The sequence below is a fragment of the Lygodium microphyllum genome, chromosome 11, assembly GCF_053477565.2.
Source record: "Lygodium microphyllum isolate KBCC chromosome 11, Lygodium_microphyllum_v1.1.10, whole genome shotgun sequence".
NCBI classification, from domain to species: domain Eukaryota; kingdom Viridiplantae; phylum Streptophyta; class Polypodiopsida; order Schizaeales; family Lygodiaceae; genus Lygodium; species Lygodium microphyllum.
The window spans coordinates 55,866,146-55,886,874 of NC_141145.1; positions in this window are offsets into that span (position 1 = coordinate 55,866,146).

The window sequence follows — 20,729 nt, forward strand, 5'->3', positions numbered from 1 at the left end:
CATGTCTCCATCAGCATCATCTTGACCCACAGCCCAACCTATGCCAATTGGACTAGTTTCAACTGTCAATACAATAGGCCTTCTGCAATTATAATCCGCTTTCCTGAGAGTAGAATCATTTTGCAATAACTTCTTCAATTTCCGCATGGCTCTAGTGTGGGTCTCATCCCAATAGAATTTCTGCCCCTTTCGAAGCAGCTGATATAAACAATTTGCTATGTGTGCAAAATGAGGTATCCAAATCATATAAATCACACAAGCTCCAATGAATCTCCGTACCTCTGAAGTGGTTGAACAATACTCTGCAATCTTGCCTATAGCATCCACCTTATCAGGTGAGGGTTTCCTGCCATAATACCCACACATATGGCCAACTACCCATGATCGTTATCATCAAGATCCACAAACAGATCAATCTCTTCATTATGCATTTCCAGTATATCAACAAGATTATCTGTCATATCATCTGTCTCTTCCATTGGAGTTTTTTCTCGTTGCTCTTCTCTTGAAAATTCTTCCAATGCATAATCTTCATCATCTCTTTTCTTGAAAATCTTGATTCTTTTTCCAGCAATAGGCACTCTAAGCACTGTCCCATCCAATTCTGTCAACTCATATGTTGCATTATCAAAAACATGTCTGACTATGTACGGCCCAAACCATCTTTTCACCATCTTCCGAAGTGCAGTATGCTGATTTTCAAGACTGCTATCAAAGACTAATACCCAGTCTCCCTCTTCTATTGCCCTAGGCCGCAAGCGATGCCTGCTGTCAAACCTGTCCTTATTTCTTAGTCTAGCAACCTTCAACCTGTCAATAGCTAACTGAATATCCTCTGGTCTTCTCTCCAACTGCCGAATCTGAAGAGCTAAGAGCTCTTCTCTCGTCAAATCCTCCTGCCAAGGTAAAACTGACCAAGTCAAAGCACAAGTCTCAGTCGGCATAATCAGTTTCTGACCATACATCGACTCTGCGGGCATATATCCTGTGGTAACACTATGAGTCGTACGATCAGCCCACAAAGCAAATGGTAGAAGTATCGGCCATTCTCCAATCCATCCTCTGCATGCTTTAGCTAATGCTTTCACTATCGGCGGATGCCCTCTTTCACTCTTTCCATTTCCCTCTGGATTGTATCCTGTAGTTAGAGCCAACTTGATTCCTAGTTGAGAGAAAAACTCCCTAGCTTTATCTGCATCCAATTCACTACGATCCGCAGTGATCTTACCCACACAGCCATACCTGCAGAAAATTTCTTCCAATAAGAACTTACACACTGCACTAGTGGTCTTTGTTCTCAAAGATCTGCCTTCAACATGATTGGTAAGATCCTCTCTAGCCAAAACAATATACCTCATCTGCCATAGATCCATAGGCATAGTAACCAAGTCAACTACCCACTTATAATGAATGCATAGCAGATAGGTCGGATGAAGCTCATCTCGATGACGCACTGCCGAATACATCTGGCAATCCCTGCAAGTCTCTACAAAGTGAGAAACATCTCTATACATGCCTTTCCACCAAAATTTCTCCTTGATTTTCTCATAAGTAGCTCACACTCCTCTATGACCAGCCGAAGGACTCTCATGAAACTCCGTCATCACCTGTAACTGTGTCCCTCTATCGCAGACAACCCGCAAAGGTAATCCGCCTCTTTTCTTTGGATGCTTCCAAAGAAATCCATCCTTGAGAAAATAACCATAGGCTTTCCTTCTGATCTTCTTGAACTCTTCATCTGTCTATTCATCTCTTTTTCTTAGTGTACTAAGGTACTTGCCAATCTGCAACCAATCTCCAACATAGAGTTCTTCTATGAAAGCCACAATATCATAAACATGGCAAACATGATCAACCATAGTGGCTGAAATTTCTGCATCATTCTCTTCTGCAAATAGCATCTCCTCATCATCATATCTGGCTCTAGACAGCATATCTGCCACCACTGGATTATCCTTCCCTACTATGTGTTTAAATTCTGGATTTAATGACTTGATGTATGCAATCCATCTCAACATAGCTATATCCGGAGTAGAGCAACTCGTAATCATACCAATCAATGGCAAGCAATCTGTCTCTACCATAACTGAAGCTCCAATAAAGTACTCCTTGTCACATTTGAGAGCCGTAACAATCCCCAATAACTCCCTCTTGATTTGCGGATATCTCCTCTATCTCTCTCTTAGGACTTTCACCCCAAACCGAATAGCATACATGTCTCCATCAGCATCATCTTGACCCACAGCCCAACCTATGCCAATTGGACTAGTTTCAACTGTCAATACAATAGGCCTTCTGCAATTATAATCCGCTTTCCTGAGAGTAGAATCATTCTGCAATAACTTCTTCAATTTCCGCATGGCTCTAGTGTGGGTCTCATCCCAATAGAATTTCTGCCCCTTTCAAAGCAGCTGATATAAACAATTTGCTATGTGTGCAAAATGAGGTATCCAAATCATATAAATCACACAAGCTCCAATGAATCTCCGTACCTCTGAAGTGGTTGAACAATACTCTGCAATCTTGCCTATAGCATCCACCTTATCAGGTGAGGGTTTCCTGCCATAATACCCACACATACGTCCAGCAAACTCTGTTGGCTGAAAGTTTTCAGCCCTCTGTGTCTCTGTAAGCTGATCATAATCAGCGGAAAACTCTGTTTGCTGAATTTCTTCAGCACTCAACACTTTTTGCTGAATCATCTCAGCCTCTGACTCCATCTGTGATACAAAATCTGCAATTTCATGAAACATGTCCAGGGATTGCACTAATACATTACTGTGACAACTCTGCATATCAATTTTCAGCATATCTTCCATCTCTTCCATTGTATCTGCACAAATCATACTGTCATACATCCCATCTATGTGCTCATCATCCTCTAAAATTTCTGCATTTTTCAAAATTTTCTCCTTCCTGCATATGTACTACCTGGCAGCTCTAGGCAACCTAGAAATCTTCTAATAGCTCATGGAATTGTTTGCTGAAATCCCCACAAAATCAGAGGAGAAAACACTGCTGCCAGGAGGCGAGAACTCCAATCTCCTCTGCTCTGTACCATCGTCATCTCGCGAAACGGCGGTACCTAATGAAAAACCGAATCCCTCACAGTGGGCAAAGGTGCATCTCTGAGAGTATCCCTGTTTCTAACATGGTTCACACGCACAGTCATAAACTGTACTGCTCTCATACCATCTTTACTGCGAATCTGTGCATAAGCAGATCCATCATCCATTACCTTTGTTTTCATGCGCATCTCTGTGATGAATGGCTGTCCAAGAATGATGGGATAAGAGCATGAATCCTGCACAAAGAAATGGAAATCCTCCTCTACATCACCAATAGAAACCCTGACACTGGGACAGGCAGCATACAAATCACCTGCAGTATTGTTGGCGGCTCTCATATGCCACCCATGCTCTACATCCATAGGCCATCTGTTACTTTCATAAACTCCATGAACTATGAGGTTAATCTCTGAACCATGATCCACCAATGCAACATAAGGCACCTATTTCTCTCCAATCTTTACCATCGTCTCTGTAGTTTCCCAAGCCCAATGACTCCGCGAAAAGTGGCTACAAAAGTATCAAGACAGGCTCATCAGTTTCAGCATAATGCATAGGATGAACCCTCTTCTCTACCTGCGGAAAAACAGAAGCATTCTCAACCATAACCTCATCCTCATCCTCATCCAACTCCCCAATGCATGCCTTTTCCCCTTCAGGACCTCCAGAAACTGATCTTGAAACTCTCTTTTTGAGATGCCCAAAACCTCAGAAATAGTGAAAGTCACCTCACTCCCAAGTATCTTGTCATTAAAGATTTTCTTCATCTCTGTAGATGTCTCAATATCAGACATCAATCTAAACCCTGGCTGTTTTCTCTCTCTAGGCTCTTGCCTCTTTTCTCTCTTTTGAGCATGTTCCATCTGTCGTTCTGGCCCTGGTCTCAAAGACGGTCCTGCAATAGGTGGAGTAACAAACTCACCCCCTCTAGTCTTTTTAGCTGCACTTGGATTTTCTTCATCCCTCTTACGCTTCTCCTCAACAAGTACATCTGCTCCCTGAGACTTAGCCAAATAAGCATAAATAGAGTACCTGTCAATAGGCAAATCCCAACTTGTCTCAGATCTGATGGTAGAGCCTGCACTAATCAAAACAGTTTGCTGAATTTTCCCCTTGTTTGCAGTCTCCATAGCATAAGTCCATAGTGCTGACTGATTCTCTGATCCCTTCTCAATCTGGACTCCATATGCAGAAGCATCTCCTCTAGCTGTCACATAAGAAGTACGCGTAGCCATGCCATCCACTAACTTCTTCATTCCACCTTTACCAAAGTTGGTAGCAAGTGGAGCTCCTGTTTCAATCAACCAAATCTTACCATCTTGTCCCCAATATACCAAATTCTTTCTCCTTGCATCCTTAAAACATTCACAATCCCTGCAATGCTGATGGTCCGTACTATCGCACCAAATACATCTCCGATCTCTCCTAGGTGCACTAGGAGCACTCCTAGGTGCAGTAGGAGCACTAGAAGAAATAGTGGGCGCAGTCGAAGCAAACTGTTCTTTCAATTTTTCCACCAACTCCGCTTTAACTGACTCCAGTGTCAAATCTATTATGCCTTTGATTATGTCATCAAGAGAGGTAGGCACCGATGGAGCGGATGGTTTTGGAGCAAAAGGTGTAGGCATCGGTCGTGGAACAGGAGGAATAGGAGGAGTGGAAACAGTAGGCACTGGCATAGGCTAAGAAACTGGCTGAGGAGGAGAAGAGATAACAGGGATAGAAGCAGACATAGGAGCAGAAGACGGTGTCGGTGTCATAGAACCATTCTGTAGGCGGGTCTTCCATATCCTCCTCTTGGTCAAAGTCGAGACTGCATCCCGGGCATCCTGCCAATCTGTTTTAAGTCCCATAGGCTTCGTGCAATCCTCAAGAAGCTCTCCCAATTCTTCCTGAAGAGCAGGATCTGCAGCTTGCAAGAAAAGCTTAACTTTTTCAACATCCAATGCTCTTTGTTCAATGGCATCAAGCTGACTATACCTCTCTTCAAATTCTCGTATCAACTCTGAAGTAGCTAGACCTTTGTTTGGCATGTAGACCCACTCTCGGAATGACCGCCGTGTAGCCATACCAAAGTCCTCAAGGAAATACTCTTCTTTCAGGGCCTTCTTAAAATCTTGCCAATGTGAATTTTGAATAAAAAGGTCAGTCACTTTTGCCCTCAAGGCGGGTGTGACAAGACGAAGGAAGTACTTACTCATAAGTCCAGCAGGAACTCCAAAAAACCCCATCTTGATTTCATATGTCTTCAAATATGCTAAAACATTACGGCCATCAAATAGCTTATTCTCATTCTCAACTGCTTCAATCGCCTTAGTCGTGCTGTTTGCATTCTCCTGCTCCGAATATAGTTGCCTTTGCTGAGACAACTATTGTTGATGCAATTGTTGCTGCTGCTGCATATACAATTGTGTCTACTGATTTTGAAGCTGCATATACATGGACATATTTTGCAAAATGTGCTTTAGATCATCTGTTGAAGTACTTGACGCAGCAGTCATTGATGGAGCTGAAGTAGAGGACGCAGTTGGAATTGTAGAAGAGGCTGAAATAGATGCTGAAGTATCTCCCATCTTGAAATTTCTGTGACGCTTTCACGTCGGGTTCACCAAAGATGTTGAAGGGTTTGTGAAAGCAAAGTCGCGTCTTCAGAAGACCTTGATATATGTAAAGATGGAAGATCAATCAAATGAATAATCCAATGTCAGAGATTAAACTCATCATCAAACTGGTTCTAGCATTCAACTCTGAGTCATATATTTTTAATAGCCATACAACAATTCCAGAATTCAATCAATAAATTCTACTTAGGCTTCAGCATGTCATACAGGTAGAGTGCACCAATAACATTCTTGTAGTCCACTGAAAGTAGATTCCTCTCTCCTACAGTGAGCTCAACATCAAGTTTTCAGGGCTAATCCAAGCAGAATAGGATGAGTAGGTGGCAATATGTTGTTATGATGGGTTGTTTCTATAAACCTCCCTTCAAATGCAGAGTCTTTGTCTCGTCAATATTTACTAATGCATTTCCTCTTACCTCTGCACTCTTTAGATGTCACATCTCAACTAGTAGTTGTTTCTTTTGACATGTGAAGAAATGTCCCATCATCAATCTCAGTGGCGAGGAAAGTTAATTCTTTGTTGTTTGCTGTTTGCTTTCGAATGGTAGGCATTGTGACCTATGAAAGTCTGAGGTATACTTGATAGCAGATGACATAGGATTGTCAAAGAATCATGCACAACTCAGATAACTAGTTCTGACAAACGAAGGGTTACCTGTTACATATCACACATCCTCCATGATTAAAGAATCTAGATAACCTCAATACTAGATTATGTCCATGTTGGGCAGGTATGTACAGATATACATAATCTAGTATGAAGTCATGATCATCTATGATGATGCCATGTAGTATTACGAAACAACTTTAGAAAATCCGTTGTAGCCCATAGGCCCGTAACACATGGTTTACATCCTCAGAAGCCAATGCCCATAGGACGCATCAAAATAAGATTTCATATGTGCCTTGCCTTGCTAACATGTTTTCTGGGGATGTTGGTGGTAAAATTCTTGCCATCCTCCCATTTTTTTTCTCCTCAATTAGCTTTCGAAAGTTGCCAAATACACCAGCATACCTGAGATTATGCTTAGATGGAGCAATCTTAGGGAGGGACGATAGAGCTGGTAACTCTATTGCAGCAACTGGTGCAGGTCCATTCTTTGCTTTCACAAACTCAGGTTTAGCACCTTCTACCTCCACTCCAGCAACAGCTGTAGGTACATTTTTTGTTTTCACAGGATCAACTTGAGCAGTCTCAATTTTGCATGCCTATCAGCTTGTGCAGCCCAAGCTTCCTCCCCAATCAACGACATCCTCTTCCGTTTTCACAGAGTATTTTTAGAGGCAAGCCATCGCAATGGAATTCTGTAATTTCGCGGCACTCGATTCAAACACTGGTGTCTGTCTTCAGAGAGATTGCAATGTCTGTCGTACTCTTCACCATTACTAAATCCAACATTAGCGGCCAGCATACAGAATTCGATGATTCCCGTAATATTGTGCCTTCTCTGTTTTCTTGCGTCCTCTGTCTTTGCTTTTTATCCCCTGAATTCCCTTTTGCCCCAATCCTCTGCTCCTTGTTTTCTTTCTCAGGCTTTTCCCTCACACATCATCAAAAAAGTCACCTTTTTCCCTCAATTCAGCACTTGCTTCATGGAGCTCATAAACCAGTAAAATCTGCGTGTAAGAATTGTATAAATCTTCCAGGGAATTTGCAAAGCTGAGGCGTTGCATCGATATTGTAAAAGACATCAGACATGAGTATTAAATCCACAGGAGGCACAAGAGAGGAATAATCGGAGCCCCCATTCAAGTGCCTTCATTTTCCTATGGTTCCACGAATGACAGATTCCTCCCAGACCTTCGTCTCCGCATCCCTGTATTTCCTGCTTTTTTTTCCTCTTCCGACTAATAAAGCGGCCCCTACCAAAACAGGAGTTGATGCCGTTGAGCTCGCCTCTCTGCGCTGACTATTTTTAGCTTTCAAATACTCTGAATCCGATTGCTGATTTGTTTCAACTATTACATGCTTCCTAACGCCTTCTTGTATCAGGAATAAACTTAGGATGTTTATTCAGATTTTCAAAAAGATTCTTTTGCACATAATCTGCAGCATGAGAACCTCCATGACCATCAAATACACCAAAACAAGCCAACAATGTGCCCATCAACTTGAGCAAATCGGGCCTCATAGAAATCCTCCATAAAGGCTCTTCTCCATGAATTTGTAACACCTCAAGTGCATTCTTGCACTTGAATCCGTCGCTCTTGACTGGCCAATTTACATGCTAGCATTTCTCTTGACCAAGTCGGCGAACAAATTCTTCTGCAACCACTCGCCCCTCTTCATCTTCTCAAAGAAGTCTTGAGATTCCCACAGATACTCATACTTATCACCCTAATTCTCCATTGAGCATAATGCGAAACTCTGGTGAACTGTTGATCAAAACCTCCTCGTCTAGGTTGACTGACCACTTGGCAAGGCATGCCAATTAGAGCATTATTGATAAGTTCCTCTTGCTCCAAACCCTCTTCACTATACTGCCTACACAGAACAAAAGTATAATCACAACAACTAAATATGTACAAAGTATCAAATCCCACACACACAACTTTTAGTTGGATTTCACACCTCGAATGCGCAGCAATACGACAACGTCATAAGGTGAGACCTCTTGTTATGAAGCACGTCTCTCATCTTTGACCGTCCCCAATCATCTGAGAATCATGAATTCTCGGGATTAGGATACCTTTTATGTACTGCCCGCAACACCTCTTGCCACAAAACATTTTTTTGGTGCTTGAAGGGAATCATGCAATCTTTGTATGTGGCATGCATGACACTCCTCAAATAGGCTATCACTTCCCTCCACTCAAAGTCATGCAAGATACCACCAACATCAGTGATAGAGTAGTACATTTGTGGAGGCTCACCTCTCTCATTTTCTGATGAGGGTGATCGAGAGCCACAACCTAGGCAACCCCCACAAAGCCCTTGACCTCCTCGTCCTCCCGCACCACTCTTCCTCCTCCCTTGATGTGCACTACCCTCTATCTCACTCGATACAAGTGCTTCTGTAGATGCACGTGCTTCGTCCGATCCATGTACCTGTCCTTGTGTAGGCAAAGATGTGATAGGTGTCCCAGACATCACACTGAAAACCTCATCTGCAGTGGGAGGGCAACCAAGATAATTGGTCATCTCCCCCATGAATTGCTCCTTGTTGAATGGGGTGCCGGAGAATCTAGGATTCCACTTCTACATAAGAAAAATCATATTACCCTATGCAGATAAAACATATTACATACAATGTCTATACCTGCATCTGTGTGAGCATTTGTTAGCGCGTCTCTGTGGGCGTCTATCAGCACGTCTATTTCCGCGTCTATAGCTGTGTCTACACTGTCATCTGGACGCGCTGATAGATGCGCACAGTCACACCATTTCTTCTCAAACTTGCTTAAAAACAAAGCTAAAAAACCTCCATAGATGACAAGATCCAGCATGTGAAGAGAGAGAAGAGAGAGACAAACAAACAGAGAAACCAAACAAGATTGAGAGAGAGAAGAAGAACTCACCTTCTTTGCTTGTTCCAACGGGTGGCGGCAGCTAGGTTGCAAGCTCCTTGTCCTCCTTCTCCCTTTCCTTGGTAAGTTGCTTCAATCTTGTTCTCTTCCTTGCTGTTTGGCTCTTGTTCTTTACTCTTTGGCGCTTTTTTTCCTCCTGTCCTCTTTTTATTCTTATTTCCTTGCCTCATTGTCTTCATGAAGTGATAGATAGACACGAGTAGTGATGTCGAGCTTGAACTGCAGAAAATGCATAAAAAACGCAGGAAAGCACAGGTTTGAAAAGAAAGCCACAACTTTTTTTAAATTTTTCTATACTTGCGTGGCACGTCTATCAGTGCGTGTAATTGCGCGTGCATATGCACAGATAATTCCTATTATACGTGCTTACAGACACGCAGGAACAATTTAAGGAATCAATGCATGCATTTAGGGAATCAATTGACCTATGTGGTGATATATATAACAAAGCTTGAGGATAAGAGATAACACATTGGCAAGTCAATTGGCACATATATATGTAGTGACTTACTAGACCATCCCACTTACAATTGCATATTATCCCACTTACATATCAATAGGTGGATAAAGCATGAATGGTTTTTAGCTAGAGAAAGATAATGCAATGAAGGTGTACACGAAAGAGATAGAGAAAGGCATATTATACATCAATCAATCAAAGATATGTGAGCTATAAGTGCACCTTGACATGATTGGAATAGCTTGCAATATATGCACAAGCCAACTGATTTACATCAATCTACTCATGCTATGAATTGGCATGCATGGCTAGGTTAAGTGCACAACATTAAATGAGACATGTGAGTGTATTGATAAGTTCTCTCTCTCTCTCTCTCTCTCTATATTGCAAATGCACAAGTCAACCTTTGATTTATATATACATCCAATCATCATGCCCTATCCAATCACATTTGTATAGGGCATGATTAGATGTATATAGGGCATGACATCACATATATGTAATTAGATTTGAATTATTGGATGTATATTTTTAATACTTAGAAAGAAGTAAAGTTGGTAATGCATATCATGTCCTAGCATATGATCCAGGTGTAATTATGTTGTATATACATCCAATCATGCCCTATTCAAAAAAATACTAGCTGTTAAGAGGTTTAGTCATATTCAAGTAACCTCTTGCTTGCATGATATGTTTTAAACTACTCAGAATCTTGGGAAATTTAGAGAAAAGATAGGATTATTTGCAACCCAAGCCTATCCTGCATACTCTATTGTTGCCTGAGAGATTATTGCAGGGGCTTCCCCCAATTATGAGGTCAATCTTTCCCACTGCATCCACAATCTCAGGAAACTTATCATCAGTAAGATCTCTAACATCATCCTCCATTTGAAATCGGCCTGTTTGGAAGGTTTTGTTCCACTAGCTGGCTATTATGTTTTTACATTTATCATTGATCTCCACAATAACAACAGCCTTCAAAATTATACCCAATTTGTGCAATGCCACTTCTTTCCCACCAAGGCTCGAGAATAAGGACAGAACTGTTAAACCTTGCGGATATAATTCTTTCAGTGGTGAAAGACTGTACGCAATAGTATTGACCTGAAATGAGTTGCCCAATGCATCATACCGATCTGAAAGGGTTGAGCAGTCTCAAGTGTGGTCATGATCATATCCAAGCACCAGCTCAATCTCATGGGGTTCAAGTGGGGCAGCTTGGCCTGGGCTGACGCAAACCAAGTTCCATATTTTGCATGCCAGGACAATCTCATGTTGAAGATAAGAAGGTATCTTGCTTTCTTTGTGGGAAGAAAATATTTTTCTGATCAATCCACATATAGTGCTAGGGGCACCCCGTGTGTTTATGCAATTCAGCTTCTCTCTTGGATCCCATGGGGGCCAATACTTCTTTGTTTTCGAAAGCACCTCAAAGATGGTCATGGGAGCAGGGGGAAGGATCAACCTTCTTCCATCTATTGGAAGGTTATAAACATAACCACCTCAACCTAAAGCATGCTGAAAAATATCTAGAGTTTGTGAACTCTGGATCTATGCCATTAAAATGCCATTTGATGGTCTCCCACTCTGAATTGGGAACATTCTCAACATTTTCAAAATAGAAAAAGGGAGGGCCTTTCATCAAACTATTCAATGGTTTTGGCTTGCCTTTAAAAAAGCCAGGAATTCCAAACCCCATGCCCTTTTTGAACTTGAAGGGTGGGATAGAACCTAGATGTGGACGTGATGTTTTCCATACATAGATTGAGTCTCGAGCCATAAAACACTCGAGTCTTCACTGGCACTTTTATCCAAGTCTAGAGTAGGAGTAATGCTGATCTTTGTTTTAAGGCCCAAGTAAGTGTACCATAGCTTAAGGGCTCTTTCATCTACCTAGTATATTTTGCTACAGACACCTCGTGAGGGTCCACTATGTCTAGTTATTTGAACACCTCGTGAGGGTCCAGCATGTCTAGTTTGATCTTTTATCTTTTATGACTAGTGCACATTATTCAATGCACTTTGGTGTGAGGGTAAACATCTTCGAATTCAACGTATAAATGAAAAGAGAAATACCCAAGATTGTGGTGTCCTTGCTCACTTCGAGGATGCCAATGGCACTTCGAGTAATTATTAACTCTATTTTTTAAATTCAATGATTCAATGTGTATTCTTAATTCTATGGTTTTTATCATGCGCACACGTGCATGCTCAAGAATCAATTTCAGGTGGTTAAATAATTATTAAATTTGGCTTTTTAATTATGTGAATTGCAATTTTAGGTGGTTAAATAATTGTGCGTCTGCTGGCGTGTCTATATTAGTGTCTATTTGTGCGGATATATAGACACAAAATTCGTGTCTATTTACACGTACCTTTACATGCACTTATAAATGCTATGATAGACACGCCGACTTTGCGCGTCTAACATGCGCGTCTATGCCTCATTTCTATTGTAGTGTTCAGGAATTTTCTCTCTGATCAATAAGAAGCAACCAACTATGGCATTGTCTTCTATTGAAGCAGAGTACAAAGTAGCTTGCTCTGCTGCATGTGTAGTATGGTTAATGGGAATACTATGGCATAAGAATGTATAGAATGAGGATCCAATATTAACACAATTTTAGTGAATTTGGGAATCTTTGAAGTTCTATTCTTCATTATTTAGAATATTGGGACTCCAGAAAGACATATTTAAGTTTCCCAAAGCTATTATTTGACACATAATTGGAAACCTTATGAAAAATGGAATCTATTGACCTATTGAATAATAAATTTCGAGCTATGATGTGAGAGTTATAGAAAAAAAAAAGTTTTGACCATGAGTCCTAAACTTGTGAAAGATTTCCAAATTCACTAATAGTGTGTTTAGTACTAAGATGTGATGATCAAAGTTGTGTTCTTATTACCAAAAATTAAGTTTCTTATGCATGCACCAGACATATTGAGATCCAGTATCACTATGTGCATGACTTGATAAAAAATGGGATAGTAGAGTTGGTCTACTATCCAATAGAGGAGAATGGAGTAGATATCTTTACCAAAGCTCTTGTAAAGGATCTCCTTTGTATTCATCTTCAAAGACTTAGCATTGGACTGAGAATATGGTTCATGGGTGGACATTGAGGGGGGGTGTTAATAAGCTTAATGCCCCATCCTTGTAAGGTGCCACTAATGATCCATGGTGCTCAAAGTTATAAGGCCCCCATTATGAGGAGAATCCATGTGTGAGCATGGACATTTGGTGGGTCGTGGCTTGTATGTGAGATCAGGTCTATGTGGTCAGATGGGAAAATGTGATCTTTGTGGATCTAGCCTTTTGGTGTTAGATAGAGTAGTTATGCTAGTAGAAACTCGAGGCATAATGCATCGAGTTCCAGGGTAAACTCCTTGAAATTTTGCCTAGCTGACTAGGGAAGGTTCATAATATGGTTGGATGTATCAACTAAACTACCTTTCCGGGCTATAAAGGAAGACCTCTCTAAAGCCGTCATTAATCTATCTTTCACCCAGTTAGAGCTCTTCGAGCTATCCTGAGCTCTTCACCTATCATCTTTTTGGATTGCTACCTAAGCTTCATAGTAGAAGGACATGGGTGGACAAAGCCATCTTTAGATGGGTTCATTTGAAATTTAAAAAGTCTATTTTCTTCTCATATTTCCTATGTGTTCTCTACTCCTTGCTTAGATTTTGTATGTTGTGCTCTGTAATTTCTACATCAGCAAGTCAGGTACAATAAATCATCAAGATGGCTTAAGATTTCCCTTTATTACATGAATGTTATGAAGATGATAGAGATATATATTTTAATCAATTGAAAATCACTTTCCTTATATAGAATAGGCAAGAACTTGAGTTTATGCTTGCGATTTTTTCCTATTCTATTTAAGATGATGCCAGGAACATTACGACCAATTTTGAGGGGGAAATGGCCTTTTAATTAGTATTCACTACTAATGATGAGATTAATGAATATCCTAATGGGACACTACCATGTGTGATCTGATATAATATTTGACTCTCGATTAATTCTGCCAAATTTCTTCTAACACTAAGAAAATGAAAATGACCCTCTAAACTTATTCTCACAAGGCAATTCCAACTAAATAATTTGTGCTTGATAATAATAATAATAGATTACTTTTAATTAAAAGTCAAAGTAATGGATGATTTATAGATTTTTGTAGTTCCCACCCTTTTTTAATGCATTTATCTTGTAGTTTTCACTATTTTATTGTCCCAACTTCTTTAAACTCTGTTCTGTAATATTTCTATTCTATCTCAACCTCATTTCTTATCAATACCTTAGTATTCCTCATTCCTCTTCCATGGCTTCTTCTTTTAGTACTTCTTAAAGATAGGGATCTAACTCCATACATGCATATATGTGCTACAATACAAGAGAGGATTAGTTGTTGTATCCATCAACATACAAGCTACAAGATTGGATAATAATGCATCCATCTTGTAAAGGTCCTCTCACAAGACTAATAAATGAAAAAGTGAGAAGGTGAGCTTTTACTAAAAATATAAATTCTAGGGTTCAAAATACATAATTAAGAATGGTATGCAAGAATCCAACATGTACATCCTAGGAAGGATCTTCACTTGGCACCTCCCATGAAGCAATAGTTCCTAGCTCATTGTAAGGAAACGAAATTTACTTTTCATAGCATTATCTTCTTGTAGGAGCTTTTGATTTAGCTATTATGGTCTTTTAAGAGATTCAAGAGCAATTTTTAGTTTGTGTAGATGTGTTTTCATCAACAAGTGTGAAATGGAAACCATTCAAGTCCTTGACATAAGCACATTGTGTGTAGTGCATGCTAAAATAAAAAATCGTAATTTTTCCAATCTTCCATCCTCCTTTTACATTGAAAGAATATATTTTTTGTATTTTTATCCTCTCTTGTTCCATTGAACACATAGGAATTTTCCAAATTGGAAGAGCTTTCTTCACCAAAACTTAATGGACTAGTTGTGTAAGATGATCTAGGCAATGGAATCATCCAAGGCTTCAAATGATAGATTATTGAATATATTCAATATTCCATGAAGACTAGGAGAAATAAAATGATGATTGGTTTCTCTAAAAATGTTCATAGGAACTTGGTACCTTGTCATAGAACATTCCAAAGCAAACACTACATCATTCTTTCCAACATAGGAGATGGAAGAAGATAAAAGGTGCATGGATAGCTTTGGACTTAAGGAAAGCAATGATAACTTTAAAGTGATTGTGTACTTGGAGGATGAGGATCAAATATGTTTGTCGATAAACAAGGAATGGACATTAGTACATGTTAGAGAAGTACTATAAATTTAATTGACAACCATGTATACAAGATCTTGGTTTGAGATAAATTGCTAATTGATTGGAAGAAGGGAAGAAAAAGCATATACATGATTTCAAATTACCCCAAGAGGGCATTGTAAGATTTTCAAAGAGTTAGAATTGTTTCTTTTATATATCCTTTTCCACTTGCCTTTTAAGTACTTGAAGTTATAGAAGATTTTATGCTTGGAATGAATATTTCATACATATTATTTAGTATATAGCTATTTAAAGATGTTACCCCTCATGATAGGGTTTATGATATATTAAAACTTGTGCCAAGTCTTCCTAATGCTGAAAGATACAAAAAACATAATAAATTATGTTGGAGAAATCTTAAAACTTCTCCAATTCATTTGTATTCTAGTCCTTTGAGTCTTCTACATAAACTCCTATCTCCTCTCTAATATCTAGATGTTCTAGAGATACTATATATGACCAAATGGTATGGTTTCTATCTTTCTTTTTCTCTAATGTCTACATTTGTATATAAATGATAAAAGCATCTATACATAGGGTAGATGATAAAAATCTACGCTTGAAACTAACCACAATATTATCTAGTGTTAGGGTGTAGAATAACATGATTTCTTTATATTTTGCATATTTAAAGACTTTCCATTGTATATTGATATAATTGTGAATGCTATATATAACCAAATAAAAATTTCTTAAGTAGAAAACATGATAAATATATAATACAAATGCAAATTCCTAGAATCACACCTCCATCAGGCATATTGATGCCTAATCTCACTACAACATATAGACCCAATATTGATGTTTAAAGTGAGGAAATAATTTAGGGAAAAATTTGTCCTCATTATTGCCATTCATGTCACTATTAGCAATGCAATAGATCCATCACTATTAGCATTGCTATATATGCCACTATTTGCATCACTTATTCTCACTAGTGATGCATATAACGATACTTGCAAATAGCGATAGTTATTATAGAGTAAATTTCTGATGCAAGTAATGAAGGTTATAGAGGGTGGAAAATTAGGTGGGAGTTCTTGCATAATTCATTTACCAATGTGTCGGGAATACAGGGCCACCGTGTCCTCACCCACACTGGGTGCGAATGTACCCTTTGAGGTTGTACTATATTCATATACTTATGTGAAAAAACCTAAGTGGTATTATCATTGTATCCACATATTGTGTATGCTTCTCTCTCACTCAACCCACATCTCTATTAACATTGACAACTCCATCGAAGCTTTGTGGATCCCTAGACTTCAAAATGGTATCATAGTTGAACTACGAGTTATGTTTTTCCCCATGTGTGCTTTTGCTAGACTTCTTGAGCTTGTGATGAGCTTAGGAAAATGAGTTTTCAGCTCAATCCACAGGTCCATTTCACCTCAGTTTTTGCACATGATGACTTGCAAGGCTGGTTCCAAACTTGATCTAGGCTTATCCTAGCCTTCATGTAGCCTTGATTGAGGCTTACAATGAAGCATTTCTTACTGCTATCCACACTCCACGAATAGTATGCACAAATTCATGCTAGCTATCTAGATCTTTTCTTTGATAGTTTAGTACTCTTTTGCTTCTACTCTAGCTATTGGTGGCTTATCTTTCCTAGTTACACCCTTGGTAAGTGGCAATAAATCTTAGCATCAAACTATTGATACTTGACACTGAGATTGACCACCATATCTTTAGTTCTGGACTATGAAGAATAGTTTACACGCTATGTAAAATTGGGCAGCCCCTTGTCTTGATGGCTCATGCTCCTTGGTTATACTTATTTGATGCCCGAATGGCTATGATTGGTGCTAGATACTTTGGGGATGCTATGCTCATGCTTTAGATGTCTCTAGGTTGATTTAAGAACTTTAGTTCTTTACTTTTGACACATATATATGTGCTATAATACACATGACTGAATACACTTGAAAAAGGTTTAGGCTATCTATAATGCATTTGGGCTACCTCTCACGACTGTTATTGATGTTGTATTCATGCACACCATGAATGTTAAACATATGGAGATTACTTTGGGGATTTTTTGAGCTTGGTTTAGAGATTTCTAGCATTGTCTTTGGTTGTAAAATATTATAGGCTATAGGCACCATACCTATAAGAGATTTTAGTTGAGTTTTATGTTTTCATTAATGGCACTCTTTAGTACTTATTTGGTATATTGACATAATAGCATTTTCTTGAGTAGTGATTGCACATGCTTTCTACCTCATATCTAGGATGAAAAAAATTAGTTTATTCAAATATTTTTTGATGATATACATTGTGAACAATAGGTACAATTTGTAGACAATCGATGGCCTAGAGTTGTTATATGCTATTTAATGATGCACTCATGTATGCTATTAATCTGAAATGCATTGGATATGTTGAAATATGATCAGTAATCAGCACTAGTAGAAAAATTTAGAAATTGTTGGTTGGATTTGGCATCTCTTGTTAATTAGTTGTGTGATAGTTTGGGCTTCTCTTTGTGGTGATATTTCCTTTCATTTTGGTTGCAATCATGGCTAGCAATAATGATAGCAACAACCTTCTACATATCAAGAAGCTTGAGGGTGCACATGACTTTGCCATATTGCAGAAGTAGTGCTAAAACATCTTTCTGAAGAAGAAACAAGTGAAGCATGTTAAGATTAAGGGGATATGACCAACAGACATAGAGCCACACTATTGGGATGATCTTGGACTCCTTTGGGTAGGCATTCTTTGGGATAGGGGTAGTTGGTGTAGAGATATTCTCCTTCTAGGTTGTAGTTGATAGGAAAATATTGCCTCTATTTTTCTTTCTCCTCCCCCGTCCTATATTTATTTCTCTTCTTTCCTCCCTTCCTCCCTCCCTCCTTACCTCTCTCTCTCCCTCCCTCCCTCTCTCCATCTCTCTATCTCTCCTCTTGTATTTTTTAATTTCCTCTCTCTATTTTTCTCTATCTATTTCTCTCTCTATCTCCCTCGCTCTCTCTCTTTTTGTCTTTCTCTCTCTCCCCCTCTCTATTTCTCTCTCTTCCTCCCCCCCTATCTTTATTTCTCTCCTTCTTTCCCTCCCTCCCTCCCTCTCTCTGTCTCTCTGTGTATATATATATATATATTCTCTCTCTCTATCTCTCTCTCTCTCCTATATATATATATATATATATTCCCTTCTTCCCTTTACTTTTCTATCTCTCCCTCTCCCTCTCCCTCTCCCTCCCTTCTCTCTCTCTCTCTTTTTCCTTTCCTCTCTCTATTTTTCTCTTCAACTATTTCTCTCTCTCCCTGTTCCTCTCTCTTTGTATTTCCCTCTCCATTTTTCTCTCCCTCCCTCTCTTTATTTCACTCTTCCTCCCTCCCTCTCTCTACACATCTCTTAATCAACAAATGAAAAGAGATAAGTGAAGAAAACAATGAACAGAGAATGCACTTACTTGAAAGCTTGAATAAGAATCCTTTTGTGCTTCTCTTCTTCTTCTTCTCCTCCTTCATGGGTTCACTCCTCCTTTGCAAATTTCTCCTCTTTCTATGTGGATGGAGGTGAAGATGGTGGTGGTGGTAGCCTCTCTCTCTCTCTCTCTCTCTCTCTCTCTCTCTCTTGTTCTCTATATACGTCTCTTCATCAATAAAAACAAAGAGTTGTACAAGTGAATAAAAGAGAAAAAGAAAGAGAGAAGAGAGAATGCATTTAGCTCAAATCTCAAAGAAGAATCCCTTTGCACTTCCCTCATTATTCTTCTTCTTCGTGGTTCCCTCCTTCTCCTTTACATTTGTCTGCTCTCTCTTTGTGGATGATGGTGGCAGCTCTCTCTCTCTCTCTCTCTCTCTCTCTCTCTCTCTCTCTCTCTCTCTCTCTCTCTCTCTCTCTCTCTCTCTCTCTCTCTCTCTCTCTCTCTCTCTCTCTCTCTCTCTCTCTCTCTCTCGTTCTCTCCCTCTCACTCGTTTACAAACCTATAAATGTCACACTTAGAATTTGATATTTTTTCTAAAAATTTCATCGCTATATATGTTGCTATATGCATCACTATATGCATCCCTATTTGCATCACTAACACAATTAACAATGTATATAGCGATATCATACCTAATCGCATAAAAAATAGTCGTTGCCATGGTAATACTGCCTAGTCATGTCAAAAATTATCATCCTCGCTATGCTTCCATTTCCTTGTAGTATCTTAACAACAAGTGGTTCTTGTAATGACACCTCTTACAATTGGATTTCTACTACAAAAATATTAATTCATAATATCAATATTAAGTGTTTAATAAGATAACATACTATATATTATAAGTTACACAGTCAATATTTTGCTAGTATCATTAAAGTAATAGATTTATTGAGCTTGATAAAGGAAAAAACGAACTTTTCACTTGGGAGTTTCTCTATATTTATAGCTTCATGCTAGGGTCAAATGAGGCTTTTGCATTATTATGATTTCAACTTATGATTTAGCTAACCAATTGAAAAAGATGTGCAAAGGCAAAAAAATTCTTATTTCCTCTATATAGACCAATGATATCAATTAGTTGGAGAAAATGATAATTACTTGAGTTAATATTACAATATATAAAAATATGATAATACTAATTACTTGGAAAAAATATAGCATCATGAGCCAAAATTTGAGATGTGAAGCACACAATAGTGGAAATATGATCATTATTGATGCAAAAAAAAGATAGAAATTTTGATCATTTTAAGGCCATATATGAGCTTAGAAGGATAGTTTCAATCATTTTAAGTACAAAGATGACAATTTTGAGCTTTAGGGTGAAAGTCATGGTCATTTTTGTGATGTAGTTTGAGTTGGACTCTATGGCACTAGATAGGACCAATCTCAAAATGGGATCATGCTTATATACTAAAATGATCGAAATGGACCTTTTGAGTTCATCTATGTCATAAAATTGGTCCAAATCTCCACCTTTAAAAAAATTGCATGAAGATTTTTCTTATTTCTACTAATGTTTATCTTCATCTAAAATTTTAACTCATGAAACTATTTTTTCTCCAAGTCTAGTCATATTCCTTTATTCTGATAAAGTTCCAATCTAATACATCATCCAAGTCTACTATCATATCATTCAAGTCAATTCTATTGTATCATCCAAGCCTAAGTATTTGATGAATCGCTCTCTATGTATGTGTGTGTGTGTGTGTGTGTGTGTGTAATTTCTACTTAGACCATATGATAGGCAAGGATGGAATCAAAAGTCTTTAAAATAGCCCCATGTGCGCCATAGGGTTTGAGTTATTTTGGCCATGTTACCTCGTCTTGATTAGGAAAAATCTAGCATGGAAAAGTATTTAGGAACCTTTTGAAGGTTTCCATTGTATTTAGTTATTGAATTCAAAATCATCTCAAATTTTGTTATGAATTTAGGTAAGATTGGCCACTTTATGCCTTAAGTAGTATTGAAAATTATGCTTATGTAGGAACCATACGAAGGATCATTGATTTTTACCTACAAATGTCTAAATTGATACTATTATAAGATTTTGAAAAAACTTGATTATTTATTTTCTTTCTTGATGCATTCACTTAAAGTTTTCTCACTTGCAATATATTTCTTTACAAAAAAAGGAGTACATTGGACCTTGTTTGTCCCATCCTAGTCATGTGATATGGTATTTGGCATATGAAACCCTTGAGTTCCTTTTCAAAGACCACTTATGATATCTCAACAAAGATAAATTTCTAGTACTAAGTACCCATAGGTTGGTCAATCATGATCTTGTAAAAACTAGA